This window comes from Galeopterus variegatus, unplaced genomic scaffold (genome assembly GCF_000696425.1).
Source record: "Galeopterus variegatus unplaced genomic scaffold, G_variegatus-3.0.2 Scaffold114, whole genome shotgun sequence".
Lineage (NCBI taxonomy): Eukaryota > Metazoa > Chordata > Mammalia > Dermoptera > Cynocephalidae > Galeopterus > Galeopterus variegatus.
The window spans coordinates 962878-976797 of record NW_007726225.1 but is presented as its reverse complement, the minus strand read 5'-3'; the positions used below and the strand labels follow the sequence as shown (position 1 = coordinate 976797).

The following is a 13920-nucleotide window of genomic DNA, read 5'->3' as shown; positions in this document are numbered from 1 at the left end:
CGGTGGCGCGCGGCTGGAGTGCGCTGGTGGGGGGCGCGGCGGCGCTCCCGCCGAGGGTTCGGATCCCACATACAGACTGGTTCCCGCTCACTGGCTGAGCGAGGTGCGGGTGCAACACTGAGGGTTGCGATCCCGTTGCCGGTCCCGGTCCGGTACGGGCGCGACACTGAGGGTTGCGATCCATTGCCGGATACGAAAAAAGAAAAAAAGGAAAAAAAAAAAATAGAAATTTGAGAACCAAAAAGTAAAATGTAATAAATAAAAAATTCACTGGAAGGGCTCAGCAGCAAATTGGAGATGATGAAAGAGTCAGTAAACTTTAAGCTAGGTCACTATGAGATAATCCAACTTGAAGAACAGAGAGAAAAAAATTTAAAAGTAAACAGGGCTGCAATGATCTGTGGGACAAAATCAAAAGGTCTAGCATATATGCAATTAGAATACATAGGTCTAATGTATATGCAATTGGAGTGCAAGAAGGAGACAGAAGAATGAGGTAGAAAAAAAATTTGAAGAAATAATATTCAAAAGCTTCCCAAATTTGGTGAAACACATAAATTTAAAAATTCAAGAAGGGGCCAGCCCGTGGCTCACTCAGGAGAGTGTGGTGCTGATAACACCAAGGCCACGGGTTCAGATCCCATATAGGGATGGCCAGTTAGCTCACTGGGTGAGCATGGTGCTGACAACACCAAGTCAAGGGTTAAGATCCGAAAATTCAAGAAGCTCAGTGAATTCTGAGAAGGATAAATGCACATACACACACCCCTCCCCACACACATCTAGGCACATCATAAGTAAGCTACTGAAACCCAAAGATAAAAAGAAAATTCTGAAAGCAGCCAGGAAAACAAACAAACAAACAAACAAAAACCCAGGTAATTACATACAGGAGACCAATACAAAATTCATTCATTTTTCTAGAGAAATTATAGCAGTCAAATAATGGTAGAGCCACACATTAAAAGGAATGAAGGACAACTTTCCATCCATATTTCTATATCCAATAAAAAGAGTCTTAAAGGGCCGGCCCGTGGTTCACTCGGTAGAGTGCGGTACTGATAACACCAAGGCCATGGGTTCGGATCCCATATAGGGATGGCCGGTTCGCTCACTGGCTGAGTGTGGTGCTGACAACACCAAGTCAAGGGTTAAGATCCCCTTACCGGTCATCTTTAAAAAAAAAAAAAAAAAGAGTCTTAAAGAATCAAGACAAATTGAAGACATTCAGGGATGAAAAACAAAAACAAAAACAAAACTAACAAAATTCATCAGCAGAAGACCTACACTTGAAGAAATGTTATAGAAAGTAATTCATGTTGAAGAGAAGTGACATCAATTGGAAAATTCACATGTTCTAGAAGGAATAAAAAGCATTGAAAATGGTAAATATGTAAGTAAATGTAAAAGACTGGTTTTTCTTAAAGAAAATACATATGACCACTTAAATCAAAAAGTCTAACATTGCATTATGAACTTTATATCTTTGTAGATATAATGCATATGACAACTAAATTATAAAGAATGGAGGGATAGGAGGTGGCCACTGGGTAAGGCAATCTGTTTGACTGAAAATTTCTTACATTTTACATGAAGTGCTATAATGTTAACTGTAAGTAGACCAGAAAAGCTAGGAATTGTAATCCAATGTGTATTGTAAGCAGCCACTAAAAAATAACTGAAAAAGATATAGCTAAAAAGACAACAGACAAATTACAATGGAATTCTAAAAAAAAAATTTCAATTAAGCCATTCAAGGTAAGAAAGAAGATACAAATGAATAAAAAATATTGAGATATAAAACAAATAATAATGTGATAGGCTTAAACCTAACCATGTTAATACTTACCTTAAATCTGGTCAAATTAAAAGGCAGAGATTGTCAAAATGGATTTTTAAAAATTAACTATATCCTATCTACAAAAGATACATTTTAATTATAAAGACACAGATAGGTTAAGAATAAAAGGATGGGAAAAAATCTACCATGCATTCCATACACATGAAAAGGCTGGAGTGACTACATTAATATCAAATAAAGTATATTTCAAGAATATTGCTAACAATAAAGGAATTTTACAATAGTAAATGAGTAAATTCATCAAGGAGATATAACAACCATTCATACATATGTACGTGGGGTCTTCAAAAAGTACATGGAAGGCCGGCCCGGTGGCCCACTGCTACAGTGCGCCGCTTGGGAGCGCGGCAGCGCTCCCGCCAAGGGTTCGGATCCCACATACAGACCGGTTCCCGCTCACTGGCTGAGCGAGGGGCGGGCGCAGCACCAAGGGTTGCGATCCCGTTGCCGGTCCCGGTCCGGTACGGGCGCGACACTGAGGGTTGCGGTCCGTTGCCGGACACGAAAAAAGACAAAAAGGAAAAAAAAAAAAAAAGTACATGGAAAATGCATGTTATGAAAAAACTGTGTGGATTTCAAAATATTTTGACATCCAAATAAACTCATACTAACTAGTTAAAACATGTCTGAACAGGATCTAGTTTAAGGCACTAAGAAGGATAGACATCAATTTGAAAAGAGTCCCTCTCAGAGCATCATGAATTCTGCTAAAATGGAAGCAAGAACAAACAGCACATTTATGGTGAGGCTCATGTGGAATAATGGTGTTGCTTTGCCTCCCACAGATTTGTCACTTCTCTTTCCCTGGGTGATGGAACTTCAAAAGGATTACTCAAAGCCCATTTCTTCCGAGCAGTGAGAGACCCGAAAGGGGTTAATTTCCTGGAGCCCTCAAGAGTGAGGCATTCCTTCCTTGGGAAATTAACCATGAATTGGGGTTCTCTCCCCACATTTATTTTCCACACTAGGAAGTTACAGAAAAAGAACATAGGTGCAGTAATAGTTTAACAATAGAGGCTGGTAATAAGCAAAGTGACATTCCATAATGTAATTTGCAAAAGGTTAAGTCGATCCACCAACAAAAGCTTGATCTTAGCAAACACTGCTTTTCCCTACAGCAATTTCCCAGTATCCTTACATATCAATCAGTATCTTGTCTGTCCTTGAGCCAGCAACCTTGCTGTGTTACAATTCTTAATCTTACAACAGAGACTTTTAGCCTGGGGAAAGTTTCCTGTCTTTTGCAAGTTTAACATTTTATATGTACCTTTAAGAAGTTAGGCTAAACCTGAAACTACAGGGAACTAGACTCTGTGAAATATATTTGCTTTATAAATGTAAGTATACTCCACATAATGATGCAAATCAATGATGCTTTACAAAAAGTTGGTGGAGACAATGCCCCAAAGAAATCAGCAGTTTACAAATGAATAAGAAGGGACAAGATGAGGTTGATGATGAAGCCCATCCATATTAATTTGCAAGGAAAATAATCTTGTTCATGCTCTAGAAGAGGACCAACCATTCACAGCACAAACAATAGCCAATACCATAGACATCTCAATTGGTTCAGTTTACACAATTCTGACTGAAAAATTAAAGTTCATCAAACTTTCCACTTGAGGGGTGCCAAAACCGTTGTGTCCAGATGAGCTGCAGACAAGAGCAGAGCTTTCAATGGAAATTTTAAACAAGTGGTATCAAGATCCTAAAGCATTTCTTTGAAGACTTGTAACAGGAGATGAAACATGGCTTTACCAGTATAATCCTGAAGACAAAGCACAATCAAAGCAATGGCCAACAAAAGGTGCAAGTAGTCCAGTAAGGGGCATCTGAATGCAGTAAGGGGATCTGAACTCTTGGCCTTGGTGTCATTATACCATGTTTTAACCAACCGAGCTAACTGGCCAGCCTAACAAGGGCATTTTTGTGAGAGCTTTGATGGGAAATCATTAGGCATCCATCTTCCAGTCTTGATTTGGCTCCTTCTGACTTCTTTTTGTTTCCTAATCTTATAAAATATTTAAAGGGCACCCATTTTTCTTCAGTTAATAATATAAAAAAGACTTCATTTACAGGGTTAAATTCCCAGAACCCTCAGTTCTTTAAAGATGAACTAAATGGCTGGTATCATCGCTTACGAAAGTGTTTTGAACTTGATGGAGATTATGTTGAGAAATAACGTTTATATTTTTTATTTTGATCCTTTAATTCCATTTTTTGTACAAAATCTTTGAAGTTCCCTTGTGTGTGTGTGTCTGTATGTGTGTCTGTGTGTGTATGTATATATATTAACAGAGCTTCAAAAATTGACAGAATTAAATAGTATAATAAATAAATCCAAAATCATAGTTGGAGATTTGAATCTCTCTCTCTCAGCAATTGATAAAATAGTTAGACCAAATAGGTAAGGTCATAGAAAATGTAAATAAAACTATCACTTTGACCTAATTGACTTTTATGCAACAAGTACAGAATATTATTATTTTCAACTGCACATAGTACTGTTTACAAAGATAGAACGCATGCTGGGCCATAAGACAAATTTCAATAAATTTTAAAAGATTAAAATCTTCCAGAATAGTTCCTTGACAATAATAAAATTAAATTACAAATCAGTATAAAGATATCTGGAAAATCTTTAAATAATTAGAAATTAGAAACACACTTCTTATTAACCCATGAGTAAAAGAAGAAAACACAAGGGAAATTAGAAAATATTTCAAACTGAACAATAATTCATGGGATGTAATTAATGCAGTGCAGAGGGAAATTTATTTATTTATTTTTATTTTTATTTATTTATTTTTTTTTAAAAAGATGACCGGTAAGGGGATCTCAACCCTTGGCTTGGTGTTGTCAGCACCACGCTCAGCCAGTGAGCAAACCAGCCATCCCTATATAGGATCCGAACCCGCGGCCTTGGTGTTATCAGCACCGCACTCTACCGAGTGAGCCACGGGCCGGCCCAGTGCAGAGGGAAATTTAAAGCCTTAAGTGCTAAGATTAGAAAAGAGGAAAGGGCTCAAGTCGATGACCTAAATTTCCACCATAAAGAGCTTGAAAAATAAAAGCAAAGTGAATTAAAAGAAAGTAGAAGGTAGAAAAAAATAAAGATAAGAACAGAAATCAGTGATATAGAAAAAAGGCAAATAGCTGAGAAAATGTAAAAAGTCAAAGGTTATTTTCTTGAAAAGACCAACAAGATTAATTACCCCTAGCTATACTGCCTGTATTAGTCTGTTTATGTTGCTTATAACAGAATACCTGAAACTGGGTAATTTACAAAGATATGAAATTTACAGTTTTGGAGGCTGAGAAGCCTACAGTCCTAGGGGTGCATCTGCTGAGGGGATATTCTTCCACAGTGATGCAGAGTATCACAAGGTGAGAATGGGCTGAGCAAGAGAGTTAACCTTTTCCGTTGCTTCCCTTGTAAAGCCAACAGAAACATGTCCATTACTCCACGAATGGATCAATCTATTCACCAGGGCATAGTCCTCACAATATAATCACCTATTAAATGCCCTACCTTTCAAATACCGTAATTGTATTTCTCACGCTTTTAACACTGATACAATGGAGGTCAAGCTTCAAATAAGCTTTGGGGGATATTCAATCCACAGCATTCCTGCCCTGACCCCCACAAAACTCATGTCCTTTTCATATACAAATACATTTATTTCATCCCCAAAGTCTTGTTTCAGTTCAAAAGTCCAAAGTCTCAACCATGAAATTAGACAAGTTATTGACTTCCAAGATACAATGGGGGACAGGTATAAGGTACATATTCCCGCTCAAAAAGGGAGAAATAGGCCAAAAGAAGGTGTAATAGGTCCTAAGCAAGTCTAAAACCCAGTAGGGCAGGCATTACATTTTAAAGCTGGGGAATAATCTACCTTGGCTACATGTTGGGCATCCTCTACACAGTGATGTGGGATTTGGCCTCCAAGTCCTCAGGCATCCCCGCTTCTATGGCTTTTCTGGGCTCAGCCCACAATTCAGCTTTCCCAGGCTGGCGTTGCATACTGGTAGCTCTACAATTCTGGGGTATCATGGCAGTCCTGCCCCCATGGCTCCCCTAGGCATGGCCCTGGTGGGGGTTCTCTGCTGTAATTCCGACCCCACATTTGTGCTTGGCATTGCTCTAGTGAAGGTTCTCTGTGGTGACTCCGCTCCTGCAACATTTCTCTTCCTGGGTCCCCATACATCCTTCAAAATCAGGTTTCCACAGCTCTTGCATTCTGCACGCTTGTAGACTAACTATGTGGACATTGCCAAGTGTCCGAAGCTGCAGGTCCAGCAGCACCTGGGATCAATTTAGCCCGGCTGGAGCCACAGGAGCAGCCAGGGTGCTGGTGTAGGGAGCAGCATCCTGAGGTTCCCCTGGGGCAGTGAGCCCCTGGAGGGTGCCTTGGGCCTGTTCCCCAGAACCGTTTATTCTTCCTAGGACTCTGGGCTTGTGATGGGAGGGAATGCCTTGAAGGTCTCTGAAATGCCTTCAGGGTATTTTTCCATTCTCTTGGTAATCTCTTCCTTCTATCCTAATCTCTTTAACCAATGGTTCCCAGGCTACACCCTTGGATTTTTCTTCTGACCACATTTTTTTCACTGTTTACATGGCCAGGCTGAGAGTTTTCCAATTTTTTATTCTCGGATTCCCTTTTAATTACAAATTCTGACTTTACATAATGCCTTTTCTGCCATAACCCAGCGTTGGCTGTCGCAAGTATCTACACAGCTGCCTGAATGCTTTGCTGCTTAGAAATTTCTTCTGCCAAATACCTGTGTAAGGTAAATGTGGGACATAGACATATCTACACTCCGTGTTCATACCAGAGTTCCCCCTCCCCCCTGGGAAACTAGCCCTGGCCAAGGTAGTGTTTACCCAAGGAGAGGCATGCCTCCTTTAAAACAAATGGAAGACAGTGAGAAGCAGGAGCCAGGAGTAAATTAATTAGCATGTAAATGAAGTTAGAACAGTAATGTTAACTATTCTGGTGTCAGGAGGGGTTAACTTATCTACTCAGCCAGATCTCCTGTGAGCTCTGAGTAGGATGAGGGTCTAAGCATAGGCATGCGAATGATTCACGCCTCTCCTTTGATCTGTTTGTTACCAGACTCAGGTCCAGCTGCCCACCCCTTTGAAAAAGAAAAAAAAAAGAACAAAAAAAAAACCTCAGAAGTCAAACGGTTGGTGTTAGAAAAGCAGGTGTATTCAGCTGAGGGAGATGGTAGGCTATCCCATCTCAGAGATTTACATTTACTGAGGGGTTTTTAAAGGGTTGAGGGAATAGAATGAGGGAGGTGAAAAGCAGGAGAGCAGGAGAGGTGAGTTACGAGGGGTCCATTTCTGTGGGTCAGGTACAAGGTCTTGCCGAGGCCTCACCTTGTTTCTGTTCTCATCTTCGCTGTTATCTCAGGATCCTGCAAGATTCTGATTTGCGCCGGTGTACTTGGCTGGTGCCCAAGGTCAGCTTCAGTCATTTGGCCTTGATCGTTTCTCAAAACTCTACAAGTCTCAAAGAAAGAATTGTTAGCTCTGCAAAGTACTAATTAGCTTCTCTGCCTTGTTTTCCTACTTAGCAAGCGAGATAAGAAAGTCAGGGGACGGGAAGAAAGAATGAAGAGGAAAAAACTGTCCTTTTTAAAATCCTCCTCCGTAGCCCGGCAGCTTTAGGGCCCAATATGGCTTCAGTACTGCTCACTCCAACATGTTCACTATATAACTGTTTATTTACCCCATAGCGTTGCAGATTTCTAGCTGACCGGCTGCCATCAGCACCTCCCTGTAAGTCTAATAAACCAATGTCTCTACCTATTGGCCCAGCTGAGTTCTTTAGAATAGGCAAACTAGACTGCACGAGTGCCCTTTCAGATGTGGGGCTCCTGCGATCCACCCTGGTTCATAACTTTTAAGTTACACATTTCATAAAAAATAAAGGGATATCACAATAGGTCCTACAGACACTAAAAAATTAATAAACGAATATAATGAAAAATTTTATGCTAGTAAATTTGTTGTTTTGTTGTTGTTTTTTCTTTTCCCTGCCCTATACAAAAACACCAGTAAATTTGACAACAGATGGAATGGAAAATTTCTTTTAAAATTTACAACTTACCAAATCCAACACAAGATAAAATAGAAAATCTGAATAGCAATATACCTGTAAATTAACAATTTGTCATCGACAACATTTCTAGAAATAAACATCCAGGCCCAGACAGTTTTATTGAGTTCTATCAGACATTTAAGGAAAAAATAATGCCAATCTTACACAAACTCATCAAGGAAGGAAAGGAGAAAGGAAAGCTTCTGAATCCAGGATTACCCTGACGCCAAACCTTCACAAAAAAAAAAAAAAAAAAAAAAAAAAAAAAAAAAAAAAAAAAAAAAAAAAAAAAAAAAAAAAAAAAAAAAAAAAAAAAAAAAAAATTACAGATCAGCATTGCTTATAAACATTCACACAAAAATCTTTAATAAAATATTAGTAAGTTGGGCCAGCCCCGTGGTGCACTCAGGAGAGTGCAGCGCTGGGAGCGCAGCAACGCTCCCGCCGTGGGTTCGGATCCTATATAGGGATGGCCGGTGCGCTCACTGGCCGAGTGCAGTGTGGGCGGCACCACACTAAGGGTTGCGATCCCCTTGCCGGTCACGGAAAAGACAAAAAAAAAAAAAATTAGTAAGTTGAATTCAGTACTGTATAAAAGAAGAGAATACATCCTGACCAACTTGGGTTTATCACAAGAATGCAAGGTTATATTAACACTAGAAAAGCAATCAGTGTGACTTATCACATTAAAAGAATAAAGAAGAAAAACCATTTACAAATGTATGAGTACCAGTGGATAAAATTCAACACCAAATTCATGTTAAAATTCCTCAACACATTAAAAATAGATGGGAACTTCCTTAATCTGATAAAAGGTACATATGAAAAACCTGTAGCTAACCTTATATTTCATGCTTGAAGACCAGATGTTTTCCCTCTAAGATTGGGAACAATGTGAGAATCTTCACATTTACCACATTTATTCAACTTTTTACTGTTCATCCTAGTCAGTGCGATAAAGTAAGAGAAAGAAACAAAAGCATACATTTCAGAAAGGAAGAAGTAAAACTCTATTCACAGATGACAAAATTGTTTATGTAGAGAATCTAAAAGAATCTACTTTCGGCTTTCGGGCTCAGAGAAAGCCAAGGTGCAACTTTCTTCGGTGGTCCTGAATCCAGGTTCATCTGGCACCAGCCGCCTCCACCATGCCACCTAAGTTCGACCCTAACGATATCAAAGTAGTGTACCTAAGGTGCACTGGTGGCAAGTCAGTGCCCTGACTGCCCTAGCCCTCAAGATTAGCCCTCAGCTCAGTCTCCAAAAAAGGTTGGTGATGACAATGCCAAGGGAACCAGTGACTGGAAAGGTCTGAGGATTATAGTGAAATTGACCATTCAGAACAGGCGGCCGAGACCGTGGTGGTACCTTCTGCCTCTGCTTTGATCATCCGAGCCCTCAAGAAACCACCAACAGACAGAAAGAAACAAAAAAAACATTAAACACAGTGGAAATATCACTTTTGACGAGATTGTCAACATTGCCTGACAGATGCAGCACAGATCTTTAGCCAGAGAACTCTCTGGAACTATTAAAGAGATCCTGGGTACTGCCCCGTCTCTGGCTGCAATGTTGATAGCTGCTGTCCTCATGACATCATAGATGACATCAACAGTGGTGCAGTGGAATTCCCAGCTAGTTAAGAAGTACAAAGGAAAATATTTTAATAAAGGATCGTTCAACCACCAGTGGGGGTGGGGATGGGGGGTGGGGGGGAGTTGGAAGAATGTATAAACTATCAGAACTAATAATAAAATTTAACAAGGTTGCAAAACACAAGATTAATACTAACATTCATTTACTTCTATATACAATCAGCAAATGATTGGAAATTTAAATGTAAAAATTTTATTTTAATAGCTTCCAAAACTAAGACATTTAAGAATAAGTCATGTAGTTCCTCTACAATGAAAAATGCAACACATTTCTGAAAGTAATTACAGAAGACTTATGTCAGACTAGGCTAAGGCCTGGAATCCTCACAGCACCAATTGTCTAGCTCTTAATCCTGTTTGTGACGCCAATTGTAAAGCTAGGTGACCATGCCAGTTGTCAGGCTCTTTTACCTGCCGGTAATCCTGCACCGACCAGGCTAATGGTTGAGCTAGGGCTGGGTCTGGAGCTCCCAGACCCCTCAAGCCTATTCACAGACTGGGTCACAAACCCTTCACATGCCAGGCTGGGTCACCAGACCCCTTCATGCAGGCCTATGAGCTAGGTAACTGGTCAAAGGGTCCTTGGAGCCATAGGTTGGAAAGCATGGCCGAGCTGGGCAGAGGCCCGAGGCCGACGCCCACCCACCTGCTTCACTAAAACTCTTCTCTCTTTGTCTCTCTCTGTCTCTCTCTGCCTCTCTCTTTTTCTTTCTCTGAAGAACACAAGAGTAGCAACAAAATTAAAAAGAAACACTGGTGCACATGCACACTAATTCCACACACACACACACACACACACACACACACACACACACAATTTGCTTACAAAGGATGCTGAACCACACCCAACTGGACCTGAGGCGAGGGCCCTGAGCAAACTATTCTATTTTCCCAACAACTTACAACTGGAGAAATATACTAAGTTCATGGGTTAAAAGATTCAATAGTGATTAAACATGAATTCTCTTCAAATTGACCTATAGATTAAATTTTTTTTAAAAATCCCAATAACAGTTACACCAGACTTTTTGGAGAAATTGAGAGCTGATTCTGACATTTCTATAGAAATTCTAAGGGCCTAGAGTATTCAAACTAAAGAAGAACAAAGTTGTAGGATTTTCACTACCTGACTTCAAACACATCAGGTCTTGACATGTGATGGAAGCGAGTGAGTGAAGAACTAGTACCCCCTAAAATCCTTTCTGGTGCAGGTGGCAGCATGCCAGAGGAGTAGGGGTGAGGTCCAACTGCAGTGTCTTGTGCCCACCTCCAGTGGTGTTGGCGACACATGCGGCAGCTGTGTTGCCCGCGTTGCAGTGGTACTTGTACTAGACCACTTTGGTGGTGTCATTTTAGGAACTTAGCTTCTAACTAGTATGCATAATCCTCCTGATGATTCTATGTGCTACATAATAATCTATGACGAATTCAGTTTTTGCTTAAATTAGCCAAAGTTTTTTTTTTTTTTTTTTAATTAGCAATAGAGTAATCCTGACTGATACAAATGTTAGGAAGAAAAATAAAGGGCAAAGAAACAAAGAGTGACTGGGGCTGTATTTTGGATAATGGGATAAGAATGAATTTCTCTGAAGAGGTGGCGTTTGAACAAGACCATATTATTCCACTTCAGTTTGTAAAAAAAAAAAATGAAACTGAGGTTGAACTTCTGGCCTATAGGCCAGCTACAAAGACTGTGCTAATTTCTCATAGCTACCACAGAAAACTGACAAGATAATGAACTTCATCGTAACACTGCTCATCTGGAGGAAGGATGGGAGGTAGAGATTACAGTGGAGAGGAGGATGGATATATGTGAATATCTCTTTTAACCACAGTGATTTCATTTTGTCTGTCCTTCTGGGTACATTTTAACAGCCACCTGAAGGAACATTTGCTAGAGCTCACCCTTCTGTTTCAGCAGTTCTAAAGGTTCTCCTTACTACTTGCCCACCAAGGAATTTTTACATAATCTTCAAGGTAATATCACTTGCTCAGGAAAGCATCCAGGACTCATTTTGCCAAAGTAAACAATACTTTTCTATCATTTCTATTGTTTCTATTGTTTTATATGTTTCTATTTTAGAACACTATGCATTATAGTAAATTATTAATTAAAGCCTATTTTATAGGTAGAAGGAAGTGTGCTCCTTGAGGGCAGAGGCTGGATGGGGCTTATTCATCTTTAAATTCACAAGGCTGTGCACAAGGTAGTAACTCAATAGTATCTTGTTTTGCCTTGGCCCCAAATCAAGAATTTCCCAGTCTCCAAACTTTAACCCTCCCAAATAGTAAATAAGGTGAAGATAAGTGAAAGCTATTTTTTTGTGTGTGCCAGAAAATTGTGAGTGTGAGAGTAATATATCAGCCTATCATGTTCATGTGCCAGGTACTTACACACCTTATCCTAATACTCACAGTGTTGGAATAAGCAAGACTGAAGCTATGTTGGGACCTAAAACTGCATGGGTTGTAGGCAAGTTTTAAAATGACACAGGTTTTTTTTCTTTTTTTCTTTTCTCAGCATGCATTTCTCTGAGTTCCCTAATTTACCATACTTATTTGATATTTTGAACCTTGCTTATGGGGCAAGATGATATTTACATGAATGTAAAGTTGTTTTCCAGCCAGCCTGAAGCTGCAAACTTGCAGATCCTGGAAAACCAAGGAAGACATCAATAAAGCCATGCTGATTACACCCCTCCAGCAGGACCCAGCAAGGATAAGTCTTGGTGAGGCTTTGCACCTGAGACCTTTCATGAAGCCCCAGAGGCTCATGTCCCCTCCTTTGTGCTTTTCAGTTCCCTCAGCCCCCTCTTTGTTTGTTTGTTTTGTTTTGTTTCATTTTGTTTTGAAAGATGAACAGTAAGGGGATCTTAACCCTTGACTTGGTGTTGTCAGCACCACGCTCTCTGAAGTGAGCTGACCGGCCATCCCTATATAGGGATCCGAACCTGAGGTCTTGGTGTTATCAGCGCCACACTCTCCCAAGTGAGTCACAGGCAGGCCCCTTCAGCCCCCTCTTTAAAAACTCCTCAGTAAATCTGTGTCTTTGAGATGGCTTTAGCCTGGATGTTCTCCTTCAGGTTTACTGGAGAGGTGGGTTAACCTAACGTTTCTCCTCAGGTAACCGGTATTCCTGAATAAGAGCTGACTTCCATTTTCACTAACATTTGACTTTTTAGTGGTTTCTTTTTGAAAGAGGGCAGACAACCAGACCTGTGTGCCCTGTGACAACAGCCACCCTCCAAGATAAGCTTTATCATCCCAGTTGTACAGATGTGTTGCTTTGCCTCCCATGGATTTGTCACCCCTCTTCCCCTGGGTGATGGAGCCACAAAAGATTACTCAAAGCCCATCTCTTCTGAGCAGTGAGAAGCCTCGAAGTGGTTAATCTCCCTGAACGCTCAAGAGAGAGGCATTCCTTCCATTTGGGAAATTAACCATGATTGGGGTTCTCTTCCTGCATTTATTCTCCAGACCAGGTAGTTACAGGAAGAGAACATAGGTGGGGTTATAGTTTAACAATATAGGCTGGTGACATTCAGTAAAACAAGCCAGATGACATTCCATAAGGTAAATTTAAGTGATCCACCAACGAAAGCTTGATCTTAGCAAACATTCCTTCTCCCTACACAGTTTCCCAGTATCTTTACATATCAATCAGTAACTTGTCTGTTTTTGAACCAGCAACCTTGCTGTCTTACAATTCTTTATCTTACAACAGAAACTATAGCCTGGGGAAAATTCCCTGTTTTTTGCAAGGTCAAAATTTTATATGTACTTTTAAGAAATTAGACTAAACCTGAAAGTACAAGAAACTAGGCCCTGTGAACTATATTTGCTTTACAGTATACTCCAAACTGATGGAGAAACTGGCCTTGTCCAAAGTCACACAGCTAGTAAGTGCCCTGGATCGAATCCCAGGTATCTGCCTTCAGAACTCCTACTCCTACCTGGTCACTCTGCCATGCGTCCCCAACATTCCTTATCATTTCTGTGAATATGTTTCTACGCCATGTGCTTCACATCGGTTAATTCATTTCCGGTTTGTTAGTGTCTGGCTTTGGCGATTACAACCACTACCTCATTTATCGACTGTGAAAAATAACTCAGCCTTAAAGAGATACGGCATGAGCCTAATTTTCTAATTCATTTTTGTGTCTTCTGATTCCTTTTTGTGTCTACATAAGCTTCCTTTCTTACCTTTGGTAGGAATAAATTGTACTCATTCCAAAGTAGAGGGGGTCCTGCTATATGCAACATAAACCTGTCTCCCCCGACCCCCACGCGG

At 40.3% G+C, this 13920-nt stretch overlaps 1 pseudogene; it reads left to right on the top strand.

Annotated features, from left to right (window-relative positions):
- Nucleotides 1-9053: 9053 nt before the first annotated feature.
- On the top strand, nucleotides 9054-9617 carry LOC103602536 (annotated as a pseudogene).
- Nucleotides 9618-13920: the final 4303 nt, after the last annotated feature.